The following is a 22,874-nucleotide window of genomic DNA, read 5'->3' as shown; positions in this document are numbered from 1 at the left end:
ACCCAGCACGGCTGAAGCAAAACAAAATAAAACAAAACAAGACAAGGCAAGGCAAGACAAGACAAAACAGCAAAACATGACAATACATTAATCTACATAGGAATCAACTCTAGGACAATGTTCTGTTTAAGATGTAAATGAAACAAGCAAACTCTTCATTTATATAACTGAATAGAACAGCCGAGGGTTTTTTTGTTTTGTTTTGTTTTGTTGTGTGTGTGTGTGTGTGTGTGTGTGTGTGTGTGTGTGTGTGTGTGTGTAAGTATGTATGTATGTATGTATGTATGTATGTATGTATGTATGTATGTATCATCCGATTCTTGGACATCAGACATGGAAGTAGAGGGAGGCGGGCATTTACTATAACAAAAGGGGAAGCTATGTATTGGGGTCTTCTCACTTAAAGACTTTGAGAAAAGGTAGCTGCCTGGTAATTCAGTGTTTCTCTAGAAACTAGCTGTATTTAAGAAAATAAATATTTGCATGTGGCTTTGCAAAGGTCATCCTCATTTTGGAAGCATAGCTGATATGGGACATCATAACTCTTACCATGGCAACAGGCTTTTCTCCACAGCAGCTGAACGGAACATGCAAATTTGTTTGTACTGTCCAAATTGCAGGATGCAATGAGCAATCCGACACATAGTCTTTAACACAGACTAGCCAACAGGCAAACAGAAACAACAAACAGGCCAAACAGGCAGATTTGCCCCCAACAGAACAGCTCTGGGATTTTGATCAGCTTTTTAGAAATGAAAAAAATAATCAATCCAAGTCATTGTTCTTATTCACTGCTGCACCGAGCACATTTACTTTATAAATGGGATGATGAATTGGACACAAATAACATTCTGGAAAGTGAGCTAACATTGAGGTATGATAACGTCACTGTAACAAGCATGTTAGAAGACAGGTGTGTTTAAAATACTGATAAAAAGGTGTGTAAAAGGGGGATATCTAAGTAATTATTAAGATTGTGTATATACCTGTGCATGTTTTACACATCAAAGCAGACCTGGCCTCCACCTTCTACCAGCATCTCTCAGTCCCCACCTGGCCTCAACACTGAACTTTCCAGTGCAGGAGCTGGACTGCCCTTTCCCCAGTAATCTAGTCATTTTTATTCCCCTTCTCTGTTTCTCTCTCCTTTTCTTCTCTGCACATGAGCATTCTCTCTTTCTTTTCTCTTCTTTCTTTCTCTTTCTCCCTCTCATGGCAACTCCTTAGGGCCAGTGAGCTCACCTAAGAGCAGCTTCCAATCAACTTGCACTTAGTTGCACAACTAATCTGGCTTGAGTTGGTTTATTTCACCGGTGATGAAATAATTTATCAATACTTTCTTTTATAACAAATAATCTCAAAATTTCATAATCCCATAATTCTGCTTTGTCTTTTTCATTCTTTTGTTCTGTCAGAACACTGAATCCATGGGATAATATGGCCTCCATTTAAAGTACTTGTTCCCCTGCGGTTAATCCTTTCTGGAAATTCCCTCACAGATATATCCAGAGACATGCCCAACCGGTCTCCTAGATAAGTCAATCCAGTCAGGTTGAAATTAATGGTTAAGGTTAAGATTAACCATTACTTGACTCTTAATTGCCATTTTTTTGCTGTTGTTTGCTTGGTTGGTTTTGTTTTTATTAATGAAAATAGATGTTTCTCCATACAATATATTTTGATCATGTTTCCTCTTCCTCAACTCTTTCCAAAATTTCATACTCCTGAGATAAGCATTAGTTTAAAAGAATATAGCCCCCCATCCATCTGTTCAACATTCCCTGCCCACTGCAGTCCTGTACCTGGTATTGGTTGCATTTCTTACGCTCTTATTTGTACATTGGTAGCAAGAAAAATAATAAACAGTGATATTGCGGATATGACGTATGCCTTTAATCCCAGCACTCGGGAAGCAGAAACAGACAGTTCTCGGTGAGTTCAAATTTAGCCTGGTCTACATAGTGAATTCCAGGATAACCACAGCTATATATATAGTGAGACCCTGTCTCAAAAATAAACAAAAATATAGCTAGAAGGATGGAAAAATTTATTAGTGCCTGTGAACATATACAGAGAATTTTACAGTCCAGTTCTGTAAAATCCTTGTGTTCTGTTGGCATTTATTTTAAATAGTACCACATTCTAGCCGCTAGTTTTTCCAGAGTTTAGTTAAATAGATCAGTCAGGGCAGGAAGAACCTATAACCTAGCACACAGCTTCCCTTTACTCACACGGTGAGCCCTTATGAACCATACGTCATCCTTATTATGAGAATAACAATAAAACACAGAATTTTATTTTCTGGTGTTCATTTAATAATAAAAGCAATCTAATTTGAATGTACCTGTTTACACAGAACTTGATATTTTTATTTTTAAAAACTAATAATTACATTTGTCCTTGGTTGTCAGGCATTGTTCTATAAAAACCTGATTCATTCATTAAATCTTCGCTATGGGTCTACTTCAGAGGAAACTGAATCAAAGATGAGGAAATTGGGAAAGAGAACAATAAAGTAATTTTACAAAAGGCACAGACTTTACAAGACTGGAGGTTGAGTATATATGAACACTCAGCCTGCCTTCTTAACAGTCAGGCTATGTGGTCTCTACAAAAAGAACAATTAAACTAAATTGCTTTGTAGACTTCAAATAAAATGTAAATCAAACTGTTTAATAAAAAGGAAGTAAACAGAAGTTCTACCATTTCTATCATAATAAAAAGAAAAAATATAACTTTTCCTTTAAGACCAAAATATACCTGTGTCTCAACCCTACATACTCACAAGCAAATGGGAAAGGCAAAGCCGGAATGGAATTGTTAGTATCAAAGTCATTGAAAGTTTACATCCATACCACTCTGTAGCTGGACCAGTTCTTAAGTTTCCAGTTTCTGCCTAATCCCTGTGAATCCCTCACCAGATTTGTAAGGCAGCACTACATTTCTAAATCTCCACGCATACCATTTTTTCCTGTAATTTTCTCATCTTCAACTAGAGCTAAAAGGAGTTTCTACCCATGACTTGACTGTTATCTGAACACCATCACACCCATAACACCAAGTTGTTTTCATAGTCCACCTATTGAGATATTTGCCTCCAAAGAATGCTTCTTCACTGCCTAATGCTCTTCTTCCTTTATCATCTCACCAGTGTGGGATTCTCACGCACTCTCACTAAATACAATGTCAACTAAACCATCTTTTGAGTTCTTCATCATTATTTTTTAAACATAGCAATTACTCACTTTTGAGCTTTAAGATGCATTAAAATATCCAGAAACATTTCAAGCCACATCTATGGACCCAACAGTACTTAAAACAGACAGTAATAATTTGTCTTATAATTTATGATTAAAAACCATATTTATTGGTAAAATCATATGATAATATTTACTACACAAATTCACATAAAGTGACATAAAGGTGAAGTGTGTGACATTGTTCATGATCTTTGCAGTGACTGTTAATTAAATACTGACAAGGGGCTAGTAAAACATACAGCAACTTCATACATGGCTGACAGGAGTGAAGCTTGAACAGTGTGAAAAACCACAGTGACAATGGCTACCAAATCTTTACATGTTACTCCATCGATTGCTCATGTAGCTATGCTTTCCGGACCTCTAACTTTAAGATAAACTCTGGCACAGAGCTTTGTACAAAACAAAGATTCTTAAAGAGGAATGCGGAAAAATAAAACTTACCACCTATTAGAAAAAAAATTATAGGAAAAACACATTAAAATTCAAATATACTGAATTTTGAAAGTATTTATCAATATTTTAAATTTTTGCCAAATTCTGTACAATGAAGGTATGCCATTTTTATAATGGAAATCTAGAGATTGTAATAAAGTCTGTTAATGGCTGATGAGTAATGAGTAAGAATATTTCATACATATTCACAATTAAAATTACAATCATATATACCAAAAATATAAATACTTTTTCTGTGTGGTAATTGATCCAAATATTCAAAGTTAGCATTTGTCAGTTGATTTTGTGAAGCTCCTGATGTAAAATTATTTATTGCTGATAAGGCCACTTAAAGTTTAATATCCATCTTTCAAACAATCATAAAAAGAAAAAATATAGCTCTTCCTCTAAGGCCAAAATATACCTGGATGATCGTAGCAAAGCAAGAGAAGATGAAAAAGAGAACCATGTCAGTCACATGCCATGGAGCAAATAGAGTCGAGCTCCTAGACTGACCAGAAGAATGAGTGCAGAGCAACCACTACGACTCTGCCACAAATCTCAGTCTAGCATCTGCTAGGCTACTCACCTACATGAATCTTCATGTCAGAATGAGAGGTGTGATTATCACTGGCATGTCAAGAAAACCTTACAGTCTCCAGCAGGATAGGACCCATTAAGCAGCCACAATAAAAACACAACTCTATAAAGTAAGGGTGTGCAAAGCAGGCTGCCTATAAGGGTCCAATGCACAGTGCTAATCCATTTGCATTTTATTATTTTCAAAAATGAGAATTAAATGTATACGAATTTATATTTTAATACACGGATGTGATATTGGTATTTCCATGCAGCTAAATGTTACATCAGGTCCTTGAGAAGCCTGAGGCAGGTGGACAGATCCTGTGATTCTGATGAGCTATCCCAAGGACACTGACTCTGAATTGGTTCTTCCCAATGAATATTTCACTATGTTTGAAATTCATGTTTTATAAGTAAAGCAGATTTATATATTATATCATGTTTTTTAACTAACATTAGGATAATTTAAAGGGAAAATACACTGATACAATGTGGATTGAAAATAAAACATACAATTAACATTGCCAAATGCCAAACATTTAGCTAAGATGATATGTCTTATTCAGAGATTACATGTGTAAAATAGACACATAAAAAATAAGCTGTCTACTCAAATCTAGCAGGCATTTAGCCAAAGTTTCAGTTATTCTGATATAAAATGCTTACCCTAAATAAATATTGTGTCCTGATCTATAAAACAATGGAAACATTACTAATGAGAAACAAAAGGGTTCGTTTTGTGAATAGGTGCTCACATTTTTATTAAAATGATGAAGTTGTATGACATTTTCCTAGTATTTTAAGTATAAACTCTTTAAGAACAAAGACTTTTGTTTTCAATAGCCATGTACCCCAAATTTTACAATTTAGAACCACAATTAATAACCAAATACAAGTAAGTTTTGAGGTCTAACATTTATTTTAACTATTCACGTAAAAAAATTTCTATTCATAAGATTGGTAGTTAGTTCTTTGCCCTCTAAAAACTCTACATCCCCAGACTATCTAGTCTGTTTAAGGAAATATAAATAACTCATTCTCTTCTTTTTGTCTCAGTTCTTTTTTCTTCTTTTCATTAATGTTCTATACATTTCAGTTCCCTAAAACTGTTTTTGAAGATACCCTTTGCACAAAATTATGAACATTAAAACAGACACAATGTAAACTAATGTATCTACATCATGAAAAATATTTTTGTACTGAATTTCTTCTCAATGTAAAGAATTGAAAAACATGCAAATGAATCTAAATGCCTGAACATAGAGTGGGGAAATGCCCAATGCTTTTAATTTAGAACAATTACTCTCTCAGAAGTGGCTTCATTTAGATCAATCACAATCATAAGCTCTTTTCTTACAATATGTATATTGACAAAAAAGTTGCCAGGACAAACCATTTGATGTCATGCATGCTTTTAATTACTGTTCATAGTAGTAAATGTTCACTACATTGTACATTTTGTATAGTAAATACACTGATGTGTCAGTTCACATGTCCTCGACTGATGTGTTATATATCTGGTTCTCATTAAATGCCAGTAGAATTTCTTAAACATAACTCTTCCTTTAGCTATAAAAACATACACACATTTTTCTCTAGGATACAAACAGTTTCTAGAATATGTTTATGGGGGAAATGTGGCAAATCTAATTAGATTTTGGCACTCCTAGTAGCGAAAAAAGAATTGAGTCTCTTCCCAAAAGCTATAAATTATCAGACACCATGTCCTGAATACTTCTAGAAGGCTGATGAAGAAGGTATGTTAAAGATGTTAGAGGCGCTAAGGACAACGATAGCTGTCAGTAAGTCACACGAAATTTCATATATCCTTCCACTTATTTCTTGGGATGATAGTCATTCTCTTCCACTTACAAACACAATGCTGTCGAGAGAATCCATTCCTTGTTCCAGCCATTCTAACATGGTACAGTTTACCTGGGAAATGTCCCCATAAGCTCATGTGCCTGAACTCTTGCTCCCCCTACCTTGTACTGCTGTTTGAGGTTATTGAACTTAGGAGGGAGAACTTTTATGTTGACGAAAGTAAATCATTGTGGGCAGGCTTTGAGGTATGATAGACAGTCCAACTTCCTGCTTACTCTCTGAGAAGGACCCTGATAGCTCAGACCCTTGAAATTGGCAAAGCCCTCCTCTAATCCACGTGCAAGTGTGACAGATACAGAAGCATCTACAACAGCTTTCTCCTTCTGGTAGCTTACAGTCAGAGATTGCACTTATGGGGACCTACTGCCAAGTCTAATCCTGCTTCTTGTGTTACAGGACTGAGGTTCTGAATTCTACAACCCACCAGAGCCCAGCTTTACTGTACATTTCTTTGTGTGTTTGTTCTCCTTTCCCCAGTCAGGTCTACAAAAACAAGCCAGGCAGAGGATATTGGTTTTATTCTCAAAGGGCTTTGGGGGGTTTGGGGGGGCTCGGATTGTTTTTCATGTGTGTTACTTTGACAGGGTGAGTTCTCTGAGATCTTTAACCTTCTCTAAAACTGCTGTCTCCAGGTTTATTCTCCCTCAATGTCAATAATATAAACCAGAATTTCCCTTTCCTAAACTGGGTGGCAAAACCCAGAACCCTTTTTTCTACAAAGCAATCAACAGACCTTCAGATGATCGTGTTCCTGTTTCCTCTAAACCTATCATTTCAGAGAAGTTTTAGAATGAAAGCTACACTGAGAGGCCAAGATGACAAATCTTCACTGGACACCTCAGTTTATTGTCAGAAGAGTGTAACTTATTGTCCAGTCACATTCCTTTATCAATGTGAAAATAGGTTTTAAAAGTTCTTCAGGTCTTCATGTCTGAAGATTCCATGACAATAAGATATTAATTAAAAGTTTGTTTATGCTTTTCTCTTGTTAACATGATGTGTGTATAGAGATGTCAGCCTTGACCTCTAGGATGATTAAGAAAAGCTATTATTGTACCCTTTCATCTCTGTGTTGTGCATTGAATGTAAAAGACTCACTAGCACTATAAAAACCTATAAATCCTTCGATATCTGCATATTTCCACATGGCTACCTAATAGTATGATTTTCACAGAATAGACTATCAGGGAATACTTATTGAATCAAATATGCTTTCTGTTCATTTTAAAATATTTATACAAGCTCTAACTAGCTCTCTGGATAAAATATATTATTTTTAAGATCATTCTTAGGTATCTGAATAGAAAAGCCTATTTGATATAAAGATAAATGTGAAAATAAAAATGAAAACAGTTTTCCAAAACAAATGAAAACAGTTTTCCAAAACAATTGTCAAGAGAAAAAAAACAATTGTGTTAAAAAGATAATGTCTTTTGGTAAATTATAAGATGGTAAGAACTGGACACGAGAACCTTGGGCAAAGGGATATGCTTGAGGAAATCATTAGAGGGAAGGCAGACAGTTAGAATGCTGCTTTCAGTGTATAAAAGATTTTTGTGTACAAGCATGAAGATGTGAGTTCAAATCCCCAGCAACCACATAAAAGCTAGGTATAGTCAGGCAAACCATCTTGAGGATGGGCATGGAATGAAGTTTGATAGCCACCAGTCTTAGCCAAAAATATTGAGCTCTAGACTCAGTGAGATACACTGTTGGATAGGAAGAGGGTGAGAAGTGATAGAGCAAGACAGTTGCTGTTAACCTCTTATCTCAAGGTTACTCACACCTACATACACACTTGCATGTATGCCCACATAAGCAAGCTCTCATACCTGCATATATACATATATACCCATGACATTCAGGAATCCTGCTTAGCACATGATCCATATTTCTAAGACACAACCTAGATTATAACAATTCAAGGATCAAAAGCCTAATTCTCAAAAGCTGTCCAAATATCCAGTGTCTGGATGTGCCAAAGTAAAGAAGTATTTGGAACTCTCCTAGGAAACACCCTTTTTCCAACATTAATTTCTACCAATATTCTATAACTGCAATATCCTAACATTTTAGAGACATATTAAAACTCTCAAAGCCCTTAGCATCCTCTTGATTTAGACAATGTAATAGCCACAATATGAGATTTTCTAAAACTTACTTCATCATCTTTGTAAAGATGAGATAAAATTGCATCAAAGTGTTTTGTACTTTGTCCCAGTGATTTATTTCTTTTATAGTTTTGAATGTAAAGACATTAATTATAAATATTGATTATTTAAGTGAAAATATTCAGCACTCTTTGGCTCAGTTAAGTAAATGATAACTTATTCTTCAGTGGCAACACTGAGAAATCAGGAACACCTATGTAGATGAGTATATTTCCAAGGACACTCCAAATGCTGCATTATGCCAGGAATTATTCCCAGTTTTTGAGTGATTCTATTCAGGCCTAGCCTACATATTGGAGTGCACATGCAGAGCACAACAGTGTCCCACTTTGCATTCCTCAGTGGGCTGATGCATCACACATATGTGCCTCAGCAATTGCAGCAGACACACAATTATTCACTCTCAGAGTCTGTGTTAGTGTGTCAACAACACCACATACTAAAACACTCAAGATTGCAGCAGGAAACATTTATATTGACTCATACTAGCATAAATATTAGAGAGAACTAGGCTGCAGTTAGTTAAGGATAAGCCATCTCAGATGGCTAAGCAAACAACTATGTGTGTTACTTAAATTTTTATGAAGAGTGTAGATCATAAGATATTTTAATTGCTATTTAGCTGATATTTTAAAATTCTAGATATACTGCTTAAAATAAATTTGGTGGCCAAGTTAAAAAAATTCTAGATATACATTTATTATGTGTGCCTGTACTGCCCTTTTTAGGTAAGAACTTAGATGGAGTATTCCACAGTGCCTCACAACCTTTGGTAGTAACCATCTTTTTAAATAATTATAGGAAAGTCACCAGGGAGTCTAGATTTTGTGGTGATATATCAAATCATTGATGTGTATATAATATGAAAGTATAAGAGAAACTGTATAGAGAAACAAGAAAACTAATGGAAGTATTAACAGATGAGAAATGAGAGGGTAAAGGGGTTGGTACAAGATTAGTATAAGGTTATACTTAAAGAACATGATGCATATGTATGAAAGAGTGCCATGAAATTCAATGCCATGCATAATGAATGTATGACCATAGGGGGAAGGAAGACAAAGGGGAGAAAGGGATGGGATGGGGAGGGAGGGAGTAGGAATGGGAAGAGGAGAAAAGGGGAGGAAGAGGAAGGAGGATAAAGGAGAGGAAGGGAAGAGAGAGGAAAGGGTAAGAACAGCAGTGCTCTCCCATACATAACATATAAATCCAAAAGGCTGAATGATAAAACCCATTGACCATTAGAAATAAAAGGCAGTCAACAATGGAGAAGCTGTGCAGAGAAGTCTTCTCTCCAGAGTGCAAGATTTTATGAATCTTGCAGGACATGCTGGATACAAGCACACCCAGAAAGGGTTTGGCATTCCTAGAGTGAGCAGGTCAAAATGAGCATCTGTGGAGATGGGGGGTGCTAACAAAGTAATAAAGAAGGAAAAATGTCTAAGACACAATATCCTCTCAAACACACAGCCAAGGATTAGTAAGTCATACCATTGAAAGAACCTGAGGCTGAAAAGAAGCATCAAATGTATGAGGGGTATTGGAATCTCAGATGCACAGAACTGAGAATCACAGTCACACTGGAAATTTTCATAACTTTCAGGGCTCTGAACAAAGAACAAATATGTCTTCCCTCAGTGTTAGGAAAAAAGCAACTTCAACCTTGAATCTGTCTCACATTATAAATCTTGAAAGCAAGATCTAAAATGAATGTATAGCTGGGAATTGCAGGGTAGCTTAGTCACTAAAATACTCACAAAGAAAACACTAAGTCCTGATTTGATTCCCTGAGTTTGAATTCTGTTTATATTTGGAAGAAATAAAAATAACTCCAAAGGGGTTTCTAGGGATAAAGTCTACAACATGTCAGGAGTGATGGCTCAGTGGTTAAGAGCATGATTGCTTACAACCCTGTGCACATTCAGTTTCTGGACAATCTAAGTCCTCTTCTGGTCTCCACATGTACTAAGCATGCATGTGGTACACATACATACATGTAAGCAAATCATAGACACACATAAATAAAGTATTGTTAAGTATCTACAACATAGAATAAACATATATGTGTTGTATGAGATTAAAGACTAGTTGGCAATTAAAGAGTGAAAAATAATGAACTCTGGCTCATCAGATAGGAGCATGGGCTTCTCTTCCAGAGGTCTTGAGTTCAATTCCCAACAAAGACATGGTGGCTTACCACCATCTATAAGTAGATCCGATGACCTCTCCTGGTCTGCGGATGTATATGCAATGTAGCACTAATACATTAAATAAATCAAATTTACAAAAAAAATTATATACAAAATTAATGAACTCTAGAACAAAGAAGTGGTAATAGTTTTAAATGAAACACAAAGGAAAAAATAATTTTTAGAAAAAATTACCAAAGTTTCAGGGAGCTTTGTTAGCAACTTTAAGAAAGTTGGTGTGTTTAATTAGAGTCTCAGTATGACTACATGGAAGGAAAGAAAAAGGAAGGAAGGAAGGAAGGAAGGAAGGAAGGAAGGAAGGAAGGAAGGAAGGAAGGAAGGAGAGGGAGGGAGGGAGGAAGGAAGCAAGGAAGATCAAAAAAGAGGAAGGGAGGGAGAATAATAGCTTGGAAATGTCCAAATTTATGAAAAGTATCAGCAGAAATATTTGAACAACTGTATAAATCCAAAAATAAGACAACTGAGGAAAACTGAGCCACAGCAGAAAATATAGTAGTTGAAGCCACAGATGAAGAGACTGTCTGCATTGTTTTCTGATTTTACTTTTCCCTGGGTTTTATAGAGGGGACCTTGTTAAAAAGAAACAAAGATGGGAAGGGCAGGAGATTCTTGTTTATGGCAATTCAAACAAGATACAATGGAGCAACCTTTACTGTATTGAAAGAAAAAAAAAACAATGTTATAAGATTCTAAGCCCAGTAAAAATGTCACTTAAAATTCAAAGGTAAGGTGAACATTTTCACACAGCAGAATTTGTCTTCAGTAGACCTTCCACTCAAGAAATGTTACAGGAGCTCCCTTAGGACAATGAATAGGACAACCAGATAGCAACATGGATCCAAAAGAGACCAACAGATGACAAATGTGCAGGTCAATATATAGATGTTTTACTGTTACTCGCATCTCTTTAAAAACTGACAATTTAAGACGGAATAATAATTATGTGAAACCACATATAGCAGATTTAACAGCCAATCAAAATTGACAGTTCAATGGGACTTAAGACCACATGGGGACACTTTCTCTGGGTATGCCTGTCAATGCATTTACAGACAGTTTTAATGGACAATGGAGGATCCACCCTAAGTCAATCTACATGCTGGGGTCTGAGACTGTGCAAAAAGATGAAAATTAGTCAAGCAACAGCATTCATTTCTGTCTGCTTCCTGAATGAAGATTCAGTGTAACCAGCGGAATTCATTGTCCTGCTGTCTTCTCAACCATGATGAACTGTACGCCCACACTGTGATCCCTGATGTACTATACCCTCATAGAATGAGTCATGATGAACCATGTACCCTTAGACTGTGAACCATGATAAATTATACCCTCATAAACTGTGAGCCATGATGAACTGTGTACCCTCAGACTGTAAGCTATGATGAACTGTGTACCCTCAGACTGTAAGCCATGATGAACTGTGTACCCTCAGACTGTAAGCCATGATGAACTGTGTACCCTCAGACTGTAAGCCATGATGAACTGCGTACCCTCAGACTGTGAGCCATGATGAACTGTGTACCCTCAGACTGTAAGCCATGATGAACTGTACCCTCACACTGAGCCATGGTGAACTGCAACGTCACAAACTGTGAGCCAGCAGATATCTTGTCTTCAGCTGCTTGTGTCAGAAACTGACACAAATATCCAAAGCAAAATTTATAATAATAGTACAAGTATCAGGAGAAAAGAAAGGAAAAATAGCAATTTTGCTGAAGTATATACTCTATATGCTGTCAAAAAAGGCCCACATCACATTAATGTTCTCATGACACAATCTTTTAAAATTTTAAATGTTTACCTATGCATATACCACAGCTTCATCACAGTATCATTTAAGAAAAAGAGAATTTTTGTGTTTTTACTTTCCTTCTAGGTTTTATAGTACATACGCCATCTTATCTCATGGTGTATGTATGACATCTGAAACACAGTCCATTTATATAAATAATGATTTTTATACATTATAAAATTTCTGAACTCCTCAAAAGGAACAAAATTTGTGAATGCAAACTGCCAACCACAGGCTGAGTAAAATATTACCACACTTTTTATCTTGTTCAAGCTTAAATGAAGAAACAAAGTATATGAAAACAAATAGATGGGCAAACGTAATGCAGTATTTTTGCCAGACAATGTGCAGCAACAAAAAGGGAACAAATAAGGACTTGACATCTACCATGAAAATAAAAAGTAAAACCACAGAAAGGATGAGCTAGAACATTTTGTATAAAAATTTAAAAAACAAAAAAAAAGTGATGATCATATAGATGACTGACAAGATTATAGATACATTGGAGCTTCATAGATAATGGGAAGAGTAGATTTCCTAATCACTTTGGAAATTTTTTTGTTTTTTTTTATTGGCTATTTCATTTATTTACATTCCAAATGTTATCCCCTACCACTCCCAAACTCCATCCACAAACTCCATCTCCTTCCCCTCCCCTGTCTGTATGAGAGTGCTCCCCTACCTGCCTACTTAGTCCTGCCTCAGCACACTAGCATTCCCCTGTCCTGGGTCATCAAGCCTCCACAGGACCAAGAGGCTCCCTTCCCAATTATGCCCCATAAGTCAATCCTCTGCTACATATCCAGCTGGAGCCAAGGATTCCCTTTATGTACTCTTTGGTCAGTGGTTTAGTCTCTGGGAACTTTGGGGTAAGGGGAGTCTGGTTGGTTGATATTGTTGTTCTTCCTATGGGGTTGCAAACCCTTCAGCTCCTTCAGTCTTTCCTCTAACTTCTTCACTGGTGTCTCCATGGTCAGTTTAATGTTTGGCTGTGTATATCTGTTTCTGTATTGGTCAGGCTCTGGCAGAGCCTCTTAAGGGACAGTTATATCAGATTCCTGTCAGTAAGCCCTTCTTGGCATCAACAATAGTGTCTGGGTTTGGTGTCTGCAGATTGGATGGATTCCTAGGTGGGGCAGTCTCAGTATGACCTTTCCTTCAGTCTCCACTCCACTATTTGTCCCTGTATTTCCTTTGGACAGGAGTTCAGGCTTAATATTTTTGAGGTGAGTAGACCCATCCCTCAACCGGAGGCCATGTCTATCCATTGAGTATGGTCCTTACAGGTGTTATCTCCCCTTCATTGGGTATTTCAGCTAATGTCCTCTCTGTTGGGTCCTGGCAACCTCTTGGGTCCCTGGCATCTGGAACTTTATACTGGCTATCCCCAGCTCTTAGAGGAAAACTCAGCTCTGAGTGCTTCCATAAAGAAATTGGAGAGAACATATACTAGCAGCTTAACAACACACCTGAAAGCTCCAGAACAGAAAGAAGCAAATACACCCAAGAGGAGTAGATGGCAGGAAATAATCAAACTCAAGACTGAAATCAACCAAGTAGAAAGAAAAAGAACTATACTATACAAAGAATCAACAAAGCCAGGAGCTGGTTCTTTGAGAAAATCAACAAGATAGATAAACCCTTAGCCAAACTAACCAGATGGCATAGTGACAGTATCCTAATTAACAAAATCAGAAATGAAAATGGAGACATAACAATAGAAACTGAAGAAATTCAAAAAATTATCAGATCCTACTACAAAAGTCTATACTCAACAAAACTGGAAAATCTAGATGAAATGGATAATTTTCTAGACAGATACCAGATACCAACATTAAATCAGGATCAGATAAACCACCTAAATAGTCCCATAACCCCTAAGGAAGTAGAAGTAGTCATTAAAAGTCTCCCAACCAAACAAATCCCCAGGACCAGATGGTTTTAGTACAGAATTCTATCAGACCTTCAAAGAAGACTTAATACCAATACTTCTCAAACTAATTTATAAAATAAAAACAAAAAAGAACAGTACCCAATACATTTTATGAAGCCACAGTTACAGTGATACCTAAACCACACAAAGACCCAACAAGAAAAAAAAATTTGGAATGTTTAACATTAACATATTATGTGATCATATACTATTTCTAGGTATTTAGCCCACATAAATAAATGCATAGGACAATACGTGAATTCTCATAGCAGCTTTATGCATAATCTATCTTTTTATGTTATGTTTATCTATCATCTATATGCACCATTAATCTCTCAAATGTTTTGAAATTATACATTTTACAGGATTGGAAACAATATACAATAATAATAATAATCTATATTAATAAATTCATAATAATATAGTACATGTCTTACATGCCTAAGTCCCTAGGTATGACTCACACAGCACCATAAATAAAATAAATAATGAAATAGTAAATAAAATGAGACATTTTTATTTATTTATTTATCTTTTTTTTTTCCCAGAGCTGAGGACCAAACCCAGGGCCTTGTGCTGCTAGGCAAGCGCCTTACCACTGAGCTAAATCCCCAATCCCTGACATCTTTATTTTTTTAAAAATGACAAAACAGATTTCAAAGTAAAGTCCTGCTGCAATATACCAATAGAAATTAATTCTGGATGATACTCAATCCATAAAAAAAGAAAAAAGTGCAGAGCAATCTTTAGATATTTGTTCATTGCTGGTAACTTTAAAACCAAAATCAGAAACTGAAGGAATTATAAGGATGAATATAAAATTCGGAGAATATACTAAGATATTTCTACTTTGTTCTCTGTAACAAGAATATAAATAGAAAATCACTGAGGATAAATGAACAAGTCTGAGGCTTAAAGTATTAAATTTAATACAGAATGACACCACAGGGCACCACTGACTTTTTTCGGAAACAAAAAGTGAGTTTCCCTAAATTTAAAGAATTTGTAAAACAGACATTTGATTCATTCATGGTATTCAATAGCTAGACAGACCCATCTTAGGTCATCTTAAGAAATTCTCCAGGAAGATTTGCATGACCAAAGTGTTTAACAGTAAAGCTTGAAAGCATCCACTGGAATTAAAATGTACTATCATTTACTAAAATTCGGTGCCAAAAGCCTTTTGGTAAAAAGTGATCTTGCAACCAAGCTGTAAAGTTAACCAGAAAAACCGGATGTAGATCTCTCCCGAGAGACACAGTCAGAATACAGCAAATACATAGGCGAATGCCATCATTAAACCACTGAACTGAGAACGGGACCCCCGTTGAAGGAATCAGAGAAAGGACTGAAAGAGCTTGAAGGGGCTCGAGACCCCATATGAACAACAATGCCAAGCAACCAGAGCTTTCAGGGACTAAGCCACTACCCAAAGACTATACATGGACTGACCCTGGGCTCCAACCTCATAGGTAGCAATGAGTAGCCTAGTAAGAGCACCAGTGGAAGGGAAGCCCTTGGTCCCTGCTAAGACTGAACCCCAGTGAACGTGATTGTTGCGGGAGGGCGGCAATAGGGAGGATGGGGGGGAACACCCATAAAGAAGGGGAGGGGGAGGGATTAGGGGGATGTTTGCCCGGAAACCGGGGAAGGGAATAACACTCGAAATGTAAATAAGAAATACTCAAGTTAATAAAAAAAAATTGTACTGTACAGTTTACAGGGGATAGGGCAGCTCACAGTGAAAAATAAGAGAAGTTCACTTCAGGTTTTAGTTATGGATATTTTCAGAAATTGTAGCATTTAACTTGATTGTTGAGTGAGAATGTGCTGTGCATCTACTTTTTCCAGGATGTTTACTAGATGCCAAAAGTAACTCATAGCCAGAGGATATTACTGACAATTGCTCCCAGCTTCAACCAACCATATGACGTCTTAAGACAATGAGGCAGCATAAACTGATAGGGACCCTCCAAAACTAATCAGTCAAAAGAACAATGTCTTTTATTTTCTGAGAACATAATTTGAGCCGGAAACTATTCTAGTTGTTTTATTGTCTATTAACTCACATAATACTCCCATCAGATTTTTTGTGGAAGGCAGCATGGTTTTCCTTACTATGAAGATGAGGAAACTGAGGCACAGCACCACTTACCTAAGAGCGACACAATAAGGGAATTGTGGTGTTTGTATTATAACATGTAATTCAATTTTCTCTCAGCATACTCAGGATGTTAATAAACTAATGAAGGTACACACTGATAAACACCAACAGATTGGAGAGAAATGACTTGGTACGGATAGTGTTGAAATAATTTCTCTAGAAAATGTTTACTTTGAAGATGGTAAAAGGTTGTCTTCAGATGTGTGGGGATGCATGACAAGGGAAAGCAGAAAAAATTTTATGCTGCCTCAGAATACAGATTTAGGACAAATTTGAGTAGTATCAAGATCTGGGCAGTATCTTCTTTGATCACTGCTAACTCCAGGTGAAACCCACTGGGATAGATGCAGTACTCTGAGCTGTCCAATGAATAAAGAGCCACAAAGCAATAGATGCCCTAGCCCTGAGAGCATTCAAGAGAGAAATTGAGGAAAGAATCAATGATATGCTCACTTAATTTCGTGATTGTTTTTAAAAGAATGACCTACAGTTACTGTTGTGGTTTGAATGTGAAGTATCCTCATTGACTTATGTGTTTGAACACTTGGTCTGCAGGTGGTGGCTCTGTTTAGCAAAGTCTTAGAAATATTAGAAGGGGGAGACTGGCTGGAGAAAGTACATCACTGGGTCACTTGGAGCAGACGTTGAACAACATAGCCTTTCTTTCTGTTCTCTTTCGGTGGCCACACTGCTGACACAAACTGTCTGGTTCTGTACTCATGAAGCCATACCTTCCTTGGTGAACTTCTTTCCATGACAAACTGCATCCTTGCTAAAATTATTAGTTAAACTAAACCTTTTGTCCTCCTCAGTTGTTTTTCTAAGATATGTTATCATAGAGATAAACCTAAGACAGACACAGGACAAATCTGAGCCAAAAGCAGCTTTTACTTTAGAAATGACATGATCTGAGGACATCTCAATAATTATGCCTCCAGCATCTCCATATATATATATATATATACACATGCCTGCAGACTCTGTCTTTTTCCCCTTTAGGGGTTGTATCAGGAGGAATTTGCCATTTAAGAAGGGTGAAGAGAGGAAGGAATCAGGAGAAAAGACAACTATTTCTTGTCAAACTATCTGATAAAAACAGATAGATCTCACTTATTGAGCGAAGTTTCAAAATACATTAATCTGCAGCAGTTTAAAGTTTGAAACTATTTTGAGAACTCTTCAACTGTAAGACCATGTCTGTGGCCATACCAGGCCCACTTTAGTGGGAGTTACATATGCTAAAATCTGGGAGAAAATATGCACAAAACTGCATTCAATCTCCCCTTTAAATTTCCCTTTGCGTTGTATCTAAATTGTGTATTTCAAATTTTGCTTTAGCTCATAGTAAGTTTAATAGGCAATCTCCTTGTTTGGGTTATTTACAGGCTACAGGGTTGAGGAAGAAAGAAAAGTGGGGAGTGAATTTAAATTTAAAAAACAACATCTTTTAGTTACAATACATTTTCTGTAGCTCTACATATAGGGTGTGAACAATACCCCTGACAAGTGATATAATTCCAAGTCAGCCTTAAATGTATATGTGCACATACGTGCATGCCTGTGCATGTGGGCAGTATGCACAAGCACACACACAAATGCAAGCTATGATACTTAATAGACTATTTACTCTAAATAGACTCAGCAGTCTATATTGACAAATACATGTGTGTATATATAACAATGATGATTGATGAAGAAAAAGGTTTTGAGGTTGAGAAGGAATTGGGAGAACATGGAAAGAATTGGAGGTTGGAGAATGTAAAATGGTTATGATGTAAATATTGTACTTGTGTGGGACATTCTCAGAAATATGTAAAAGCAAACAATACAGCAGTTCTTTCTGTTCTCCCTGCCTTGCATATATCTGACTTCATTGTCTTGATTTCCTTTCTTCGTACTGAATTTACCATTTGTGTCTTTGATATCACATTTATGTACTATTAAATTCTAAGTAAAGGATAATTCTAGGAAAAGCATCACTTGAAATGCTTATGTGGGCACACTCCTTTAGAAACAACAGGTGATTTATCTCTAAGGGCTTTTATATTCCTACATTTTTTAGCCAGGTTTATGCCATTAAGTTCCTCTTTACCCAAAGCCTTTTTGATCTACAGTTAATTTCCCACAGATTTTAGAAAAAAAATCAAGAATCTATAGAAGCCAGGAGGTCAAGAAAGCCTGGAGTTGACCCTCATCACAATGAAAAACAAAGTAGATAAATATAAAAGGTGAGACTTTTAATGCCACCTTCCAAAATACCTCTTAACTCTGTCCACACCTGTCTCCTTTTCTTCTAAAACAGACTTCAAGAATTCAGTTTTCCTTTTTAACAGTTTTAAAATCTCAAACCAATCTTTCAGTACCTGTGTACCATGAGTGTCATGTAGTTAAAAAGTTTCCATTTAATTCAGGAACTTTCTGTTTTAAAAAAAAAAGGGTTAAGACCCTGGCTGAGTGATGATTTTGAGGTATTTTGGTTTTAATAAATGTGACGTTTTATGTGGTTATCAAGTTGCATTCAAATAAAAACTGGATTAATAAAAACTACTTAGTCATTTATGTAATGTTACTGATCAAAGATAGCTATTTTTCACAGGTGTCTGTAGATCGTAAGACGTAAGTATAGAAGTTGATCATTCCAAACCAGGTGGTCAGTGGAAGGCTGCCTGAACTGAGACAGACCTGGCCAGTCTGTGGGTGGTAAAAAAAGGTAAACAGAGGCTTGTCAACTAAGCAGGTGTCTTTTATAGGAGGAGAGCTAGAGCATTTTTTGAGGACCATTTGGTCAGGATGGCAGATTTAGAGAGTTTCAGAAAATGGTAGACAAATCTCATAGCAGTCTGTACTCAGCCATTCTGGGCATCCATGAACATACTGAAAATAATTAAAGACTTTCTAGAAATTAACTAAAATGAAGGCATAGGATATCCAAACCTATAAAAAAAAATGAAAGCAAAGTGCCTTCATAAAAAATTGGAGATATCCTACACTAACAACTTAATAGCATATCTGAAAATTCTAGAACAAAAGGAAGCAAGGACACCCAAGAGGAGTAGACAGCAGGAAATAAACTCAGAACTGAAATAAACTGATAAGAAAGAAAGAGAACTATAAAAAGAATAAAAAAAAACTAAGAGCTGGTTCTTTAAGAAAATCTACAAGATAGATAAATCCTTAGCCAACTAACTAAAGGACATAAAAACAGTATCCAATTTAGCAAAATGAGAAATGGAAAGGGAGACATAACAGAAAGTGAGGAAATACAAAAATTTATCAGATTCTACAACAAAAGGCAATACTTAAAAAAGAAAACAGAGAATCTAGATGCAATAGATGATTTTCTAGATAGATACCAGGTACCAAAGTTAACTCAGGACCATATATACTACCTAAACAATCCCATAATCCCTAAGGACATAGAAACAGTTATTAAAATCTCCCAACCCAAAAAAGCCAAGGGCCAGATGGTTTCACTACAGAACATCAAACCTTTACAGAAGATTACCAATACTTCTCAAACTATTCCACAAAATAGAAACAAAAGGAATACCACCAAATTCATTCCATGAAGCTATAGTTATGCTGATACCTAAACCACACAAAGACCCAACAAAGAAAGAAGATTTCAGACCAATCTGTCTTATGAATATCAGTGCAAAAATACTCAATAAAATTCTCACAAACACAATTCTAGAACACATCAAACCATAGTGCCCCATAATCAAGCAGGCTTCATCCCAGGGATGCAGGGATGGTTCAATATATGGAAATCCATCAACGTAATCCACTATATAATCAAACTAAAAAAAAATCTTATGATAATCTTATTAGATGCTGAAAAAGCCTTTGACAAAATACAACACATCTTCATGTTAAAAGTCTTGCAAAGATCAGGAGTTTCAAGGCATATCTTATACATAATAAAACCAATAAACAATAAATCAACAGCCAATATCAAATTAAATTGTGAGAAACAATACAATTCCACTAAAATCAGGGGCAAGACAAGACTGCCTACTCTTTCACTATCTCTTCAATATAGTACTGGAAGTTCTAGCTAGAACAATTAGGCAACAAACAGAAGTTAAAGGGAAAAATTGGAAAGGAAGAAGTCGATGTACCACTATTTGTAGCTAATATGATAGTATAAATAAGCAACCTCAAAGACTCTACCAGAGAACTGCTACACCGGATAAACAACTTCAACAAAGTGGCTGGAATCATTCAGCTTTGCCATGCTGCTTCGTGTGTACATGTGACTTCTTAATTCAAACTATCCCCTAAGTCGTCACACCTGCCAACACAGGACCCAGCATCAAGTTCCTGTTCTGTATCTCCTGCTTATTCAATGATCACTTGTCATATTTGTTGGGAAAAAGGTATCATTTGGAGTTTTTTTCATTTTATATTAATGTATATGTTTATGTATATGTAGAGAGAGAATATAAATGTACATTTGCTCATATGTGAACATTTGTTTGTACACATGTGCTCTTTTTTTAGGTAAATACTGAAGATCCAACTCAGGTTCTTGTGTTTTCAAGGCACACGTGATGAACTGTGCCATTTTCTCAGATCCTTTATTGTAGATTTTAACAAGCCATCTTTAATATTCTTGCATTAAATTATTTTTAAGCAATAAAATATGCAAGCAAAAATAGGGGGAAGTTATTGCTTTACTAATTATAAAACACTGTGTTAGAGTTCTGATAAACAACTTGATTTATGTCAGAACAATGTTGATGTGTCAATTTCAGAACTTTTCTAAGAACTTTAGGCATTTTTGTTAGTGTTCTAATCTGTGGATAGCTGTTAGATAACAAAAATTTCCTTCTCAAACAGCAGTACCAAGAAAACCAAGCTAGGGGGCTAAAATAGTGCTTAGTGGAGAGGATTCTCATTAAACCTCTGTGTCTGTTTTGCTATAAAAAAAAATCAGAAAAAAACAATGTGTTGGTTGTGGCTCATGGCAGCTCCTTCATGAAAAGAAGATGTGTTCATGAGGTCATTCCAGAAAGACAGCACTTAACAAAATTGGACTTCAAAGAAAATTTCAAATCTCTGAGAGGACAGAATAAAATAGGTTACGACAATATTGATGACAACAGTGATGTACTCCCACATAACCTCTAAGTGGGAACAAAATGTTTCCTAGTCAGAGAATAGAATTGATACCTCTAAGCATTCACAAAAGTACATAGGCCAGTGGGTGCCCAGGAACCAAATACTGCCCTGGAGATATCAACCAGAACAAAAACAGCCTGGAAAGGTCTACGTGTCTATAAGTCTAAGAGTCACACAAACACAAATGTACATTTATACCATATATAAACACACATACATGAATTTAAAATGAAAAAAATCTCTAAATGATACCTTTTACCCCAACGTATATGACAAGTGATCACTGAATAAACAGGAGATACAGAAGCAGGACCTTGATGGCAGGGTCATGTTTTGGCAGGTGTGAAGACTTAAGGAATAGTTTGCATTATGAAGTCATGTGCACACACAAAGCAGCATGGCAGAGCTGGGTGAGTCCGGAACTGTAATATTTGGTACTTAGAACACACCAAGCAAGCCCTTACCAAGTGGATAATCACAGACAAATCTAATCTTTTCTCAGACTTAGATACTTTTGTGGTTTAGATGATATCGTGCATTGGAAACTCAGAGGCTAAATGAACACACAGCAAAGCCACCTATCTTTTTCTTTATTTCATCCCTGGATAGGATAGAGCTTGGGGATGGGGAGTGAGGAGCTTCAGGAAGGAAATGCGGGAATAGTTGCCTTCGGTTTTAGTTACTTTCCTATTATTCTGAAGAAACACCATGGCCAAGGCAAGTTAAAATAAGAAAACCTTTAATAAGGAGCTTGCTTATAGTTTCAGTAGGTGAATTAATGACCATCATGATGGGAAGCAGGGCAGCAGATAGCTATGCATGGCTCTGAAGCAATAGTAGAAAGTTTACATCTTGATCCACAAGTAGGAGGCCAAGAAACTACTAATTGGGACCAGCATGAGCTTTGGAAACCTCAAAGCCCACTCCCAGTTGCACACTCTTACCATTCTTTTCCAGATCTTCCTCAAAACAGTCCACCCACTTGTGTTTTGCCCCACGTTAAACACCAGCTGTGGTATGTGTGTTAAAATCCAACTGTGGTTCCTTGTTCTCTGCGTTCTCCCTCTCATGGTGTCCAGATGCCACAGCACACCCCGCTGAAAGGATGAAATGGAATCCAGAATGGTTGGGATCTGCAGGATCTGGGTTGGACTGGGAATGAATGCTGGCAGGAGGTGGGGGCAGGGGTGGGGAGACGTGTTACAGTTCTTGTAGATGAAGGCCTTCTCCAAGGATCTTCAGTGAAACAGCTCTCTTAGACAAACGTAGCTTGTATGTATACCTTTATTCTAGGTGGAAAATCGCTATATATAAACTTG

At 36.5% G+C, this 22,874-nt stretch overlaps 1 protein-coding gene across 4 annotated transcripts in view; it reads right to left on the bottom strand.

Annotated features, from left to right (window-relative positions):
• Positions 1-22,874, bottom strand: part of Fgf14 (fibroblast growth factor 14) — a 584,806-nt gene that overhangs the window by 146,378 nt on the left and 415,554 nt on the right. The window lies entirely within an intron of this gene.

Source organism: Rattus rattus, chromosome 12 (genome assembly GCF_011064425.1).
Source record: "Rattus rattus isolate New Zealand chromosome 12, Rrattus_CSIRO_v1, whole genome shotgun sequence".
Lineage (NCBI taxonomy): Eukaryota > Metazoa > Chordata > Mammalia > Rodentia > Muridae > Rattus > Rattus rattus.
This window is presented reverse-complemented; position numbering and strand designations above follow the sequence as displayed.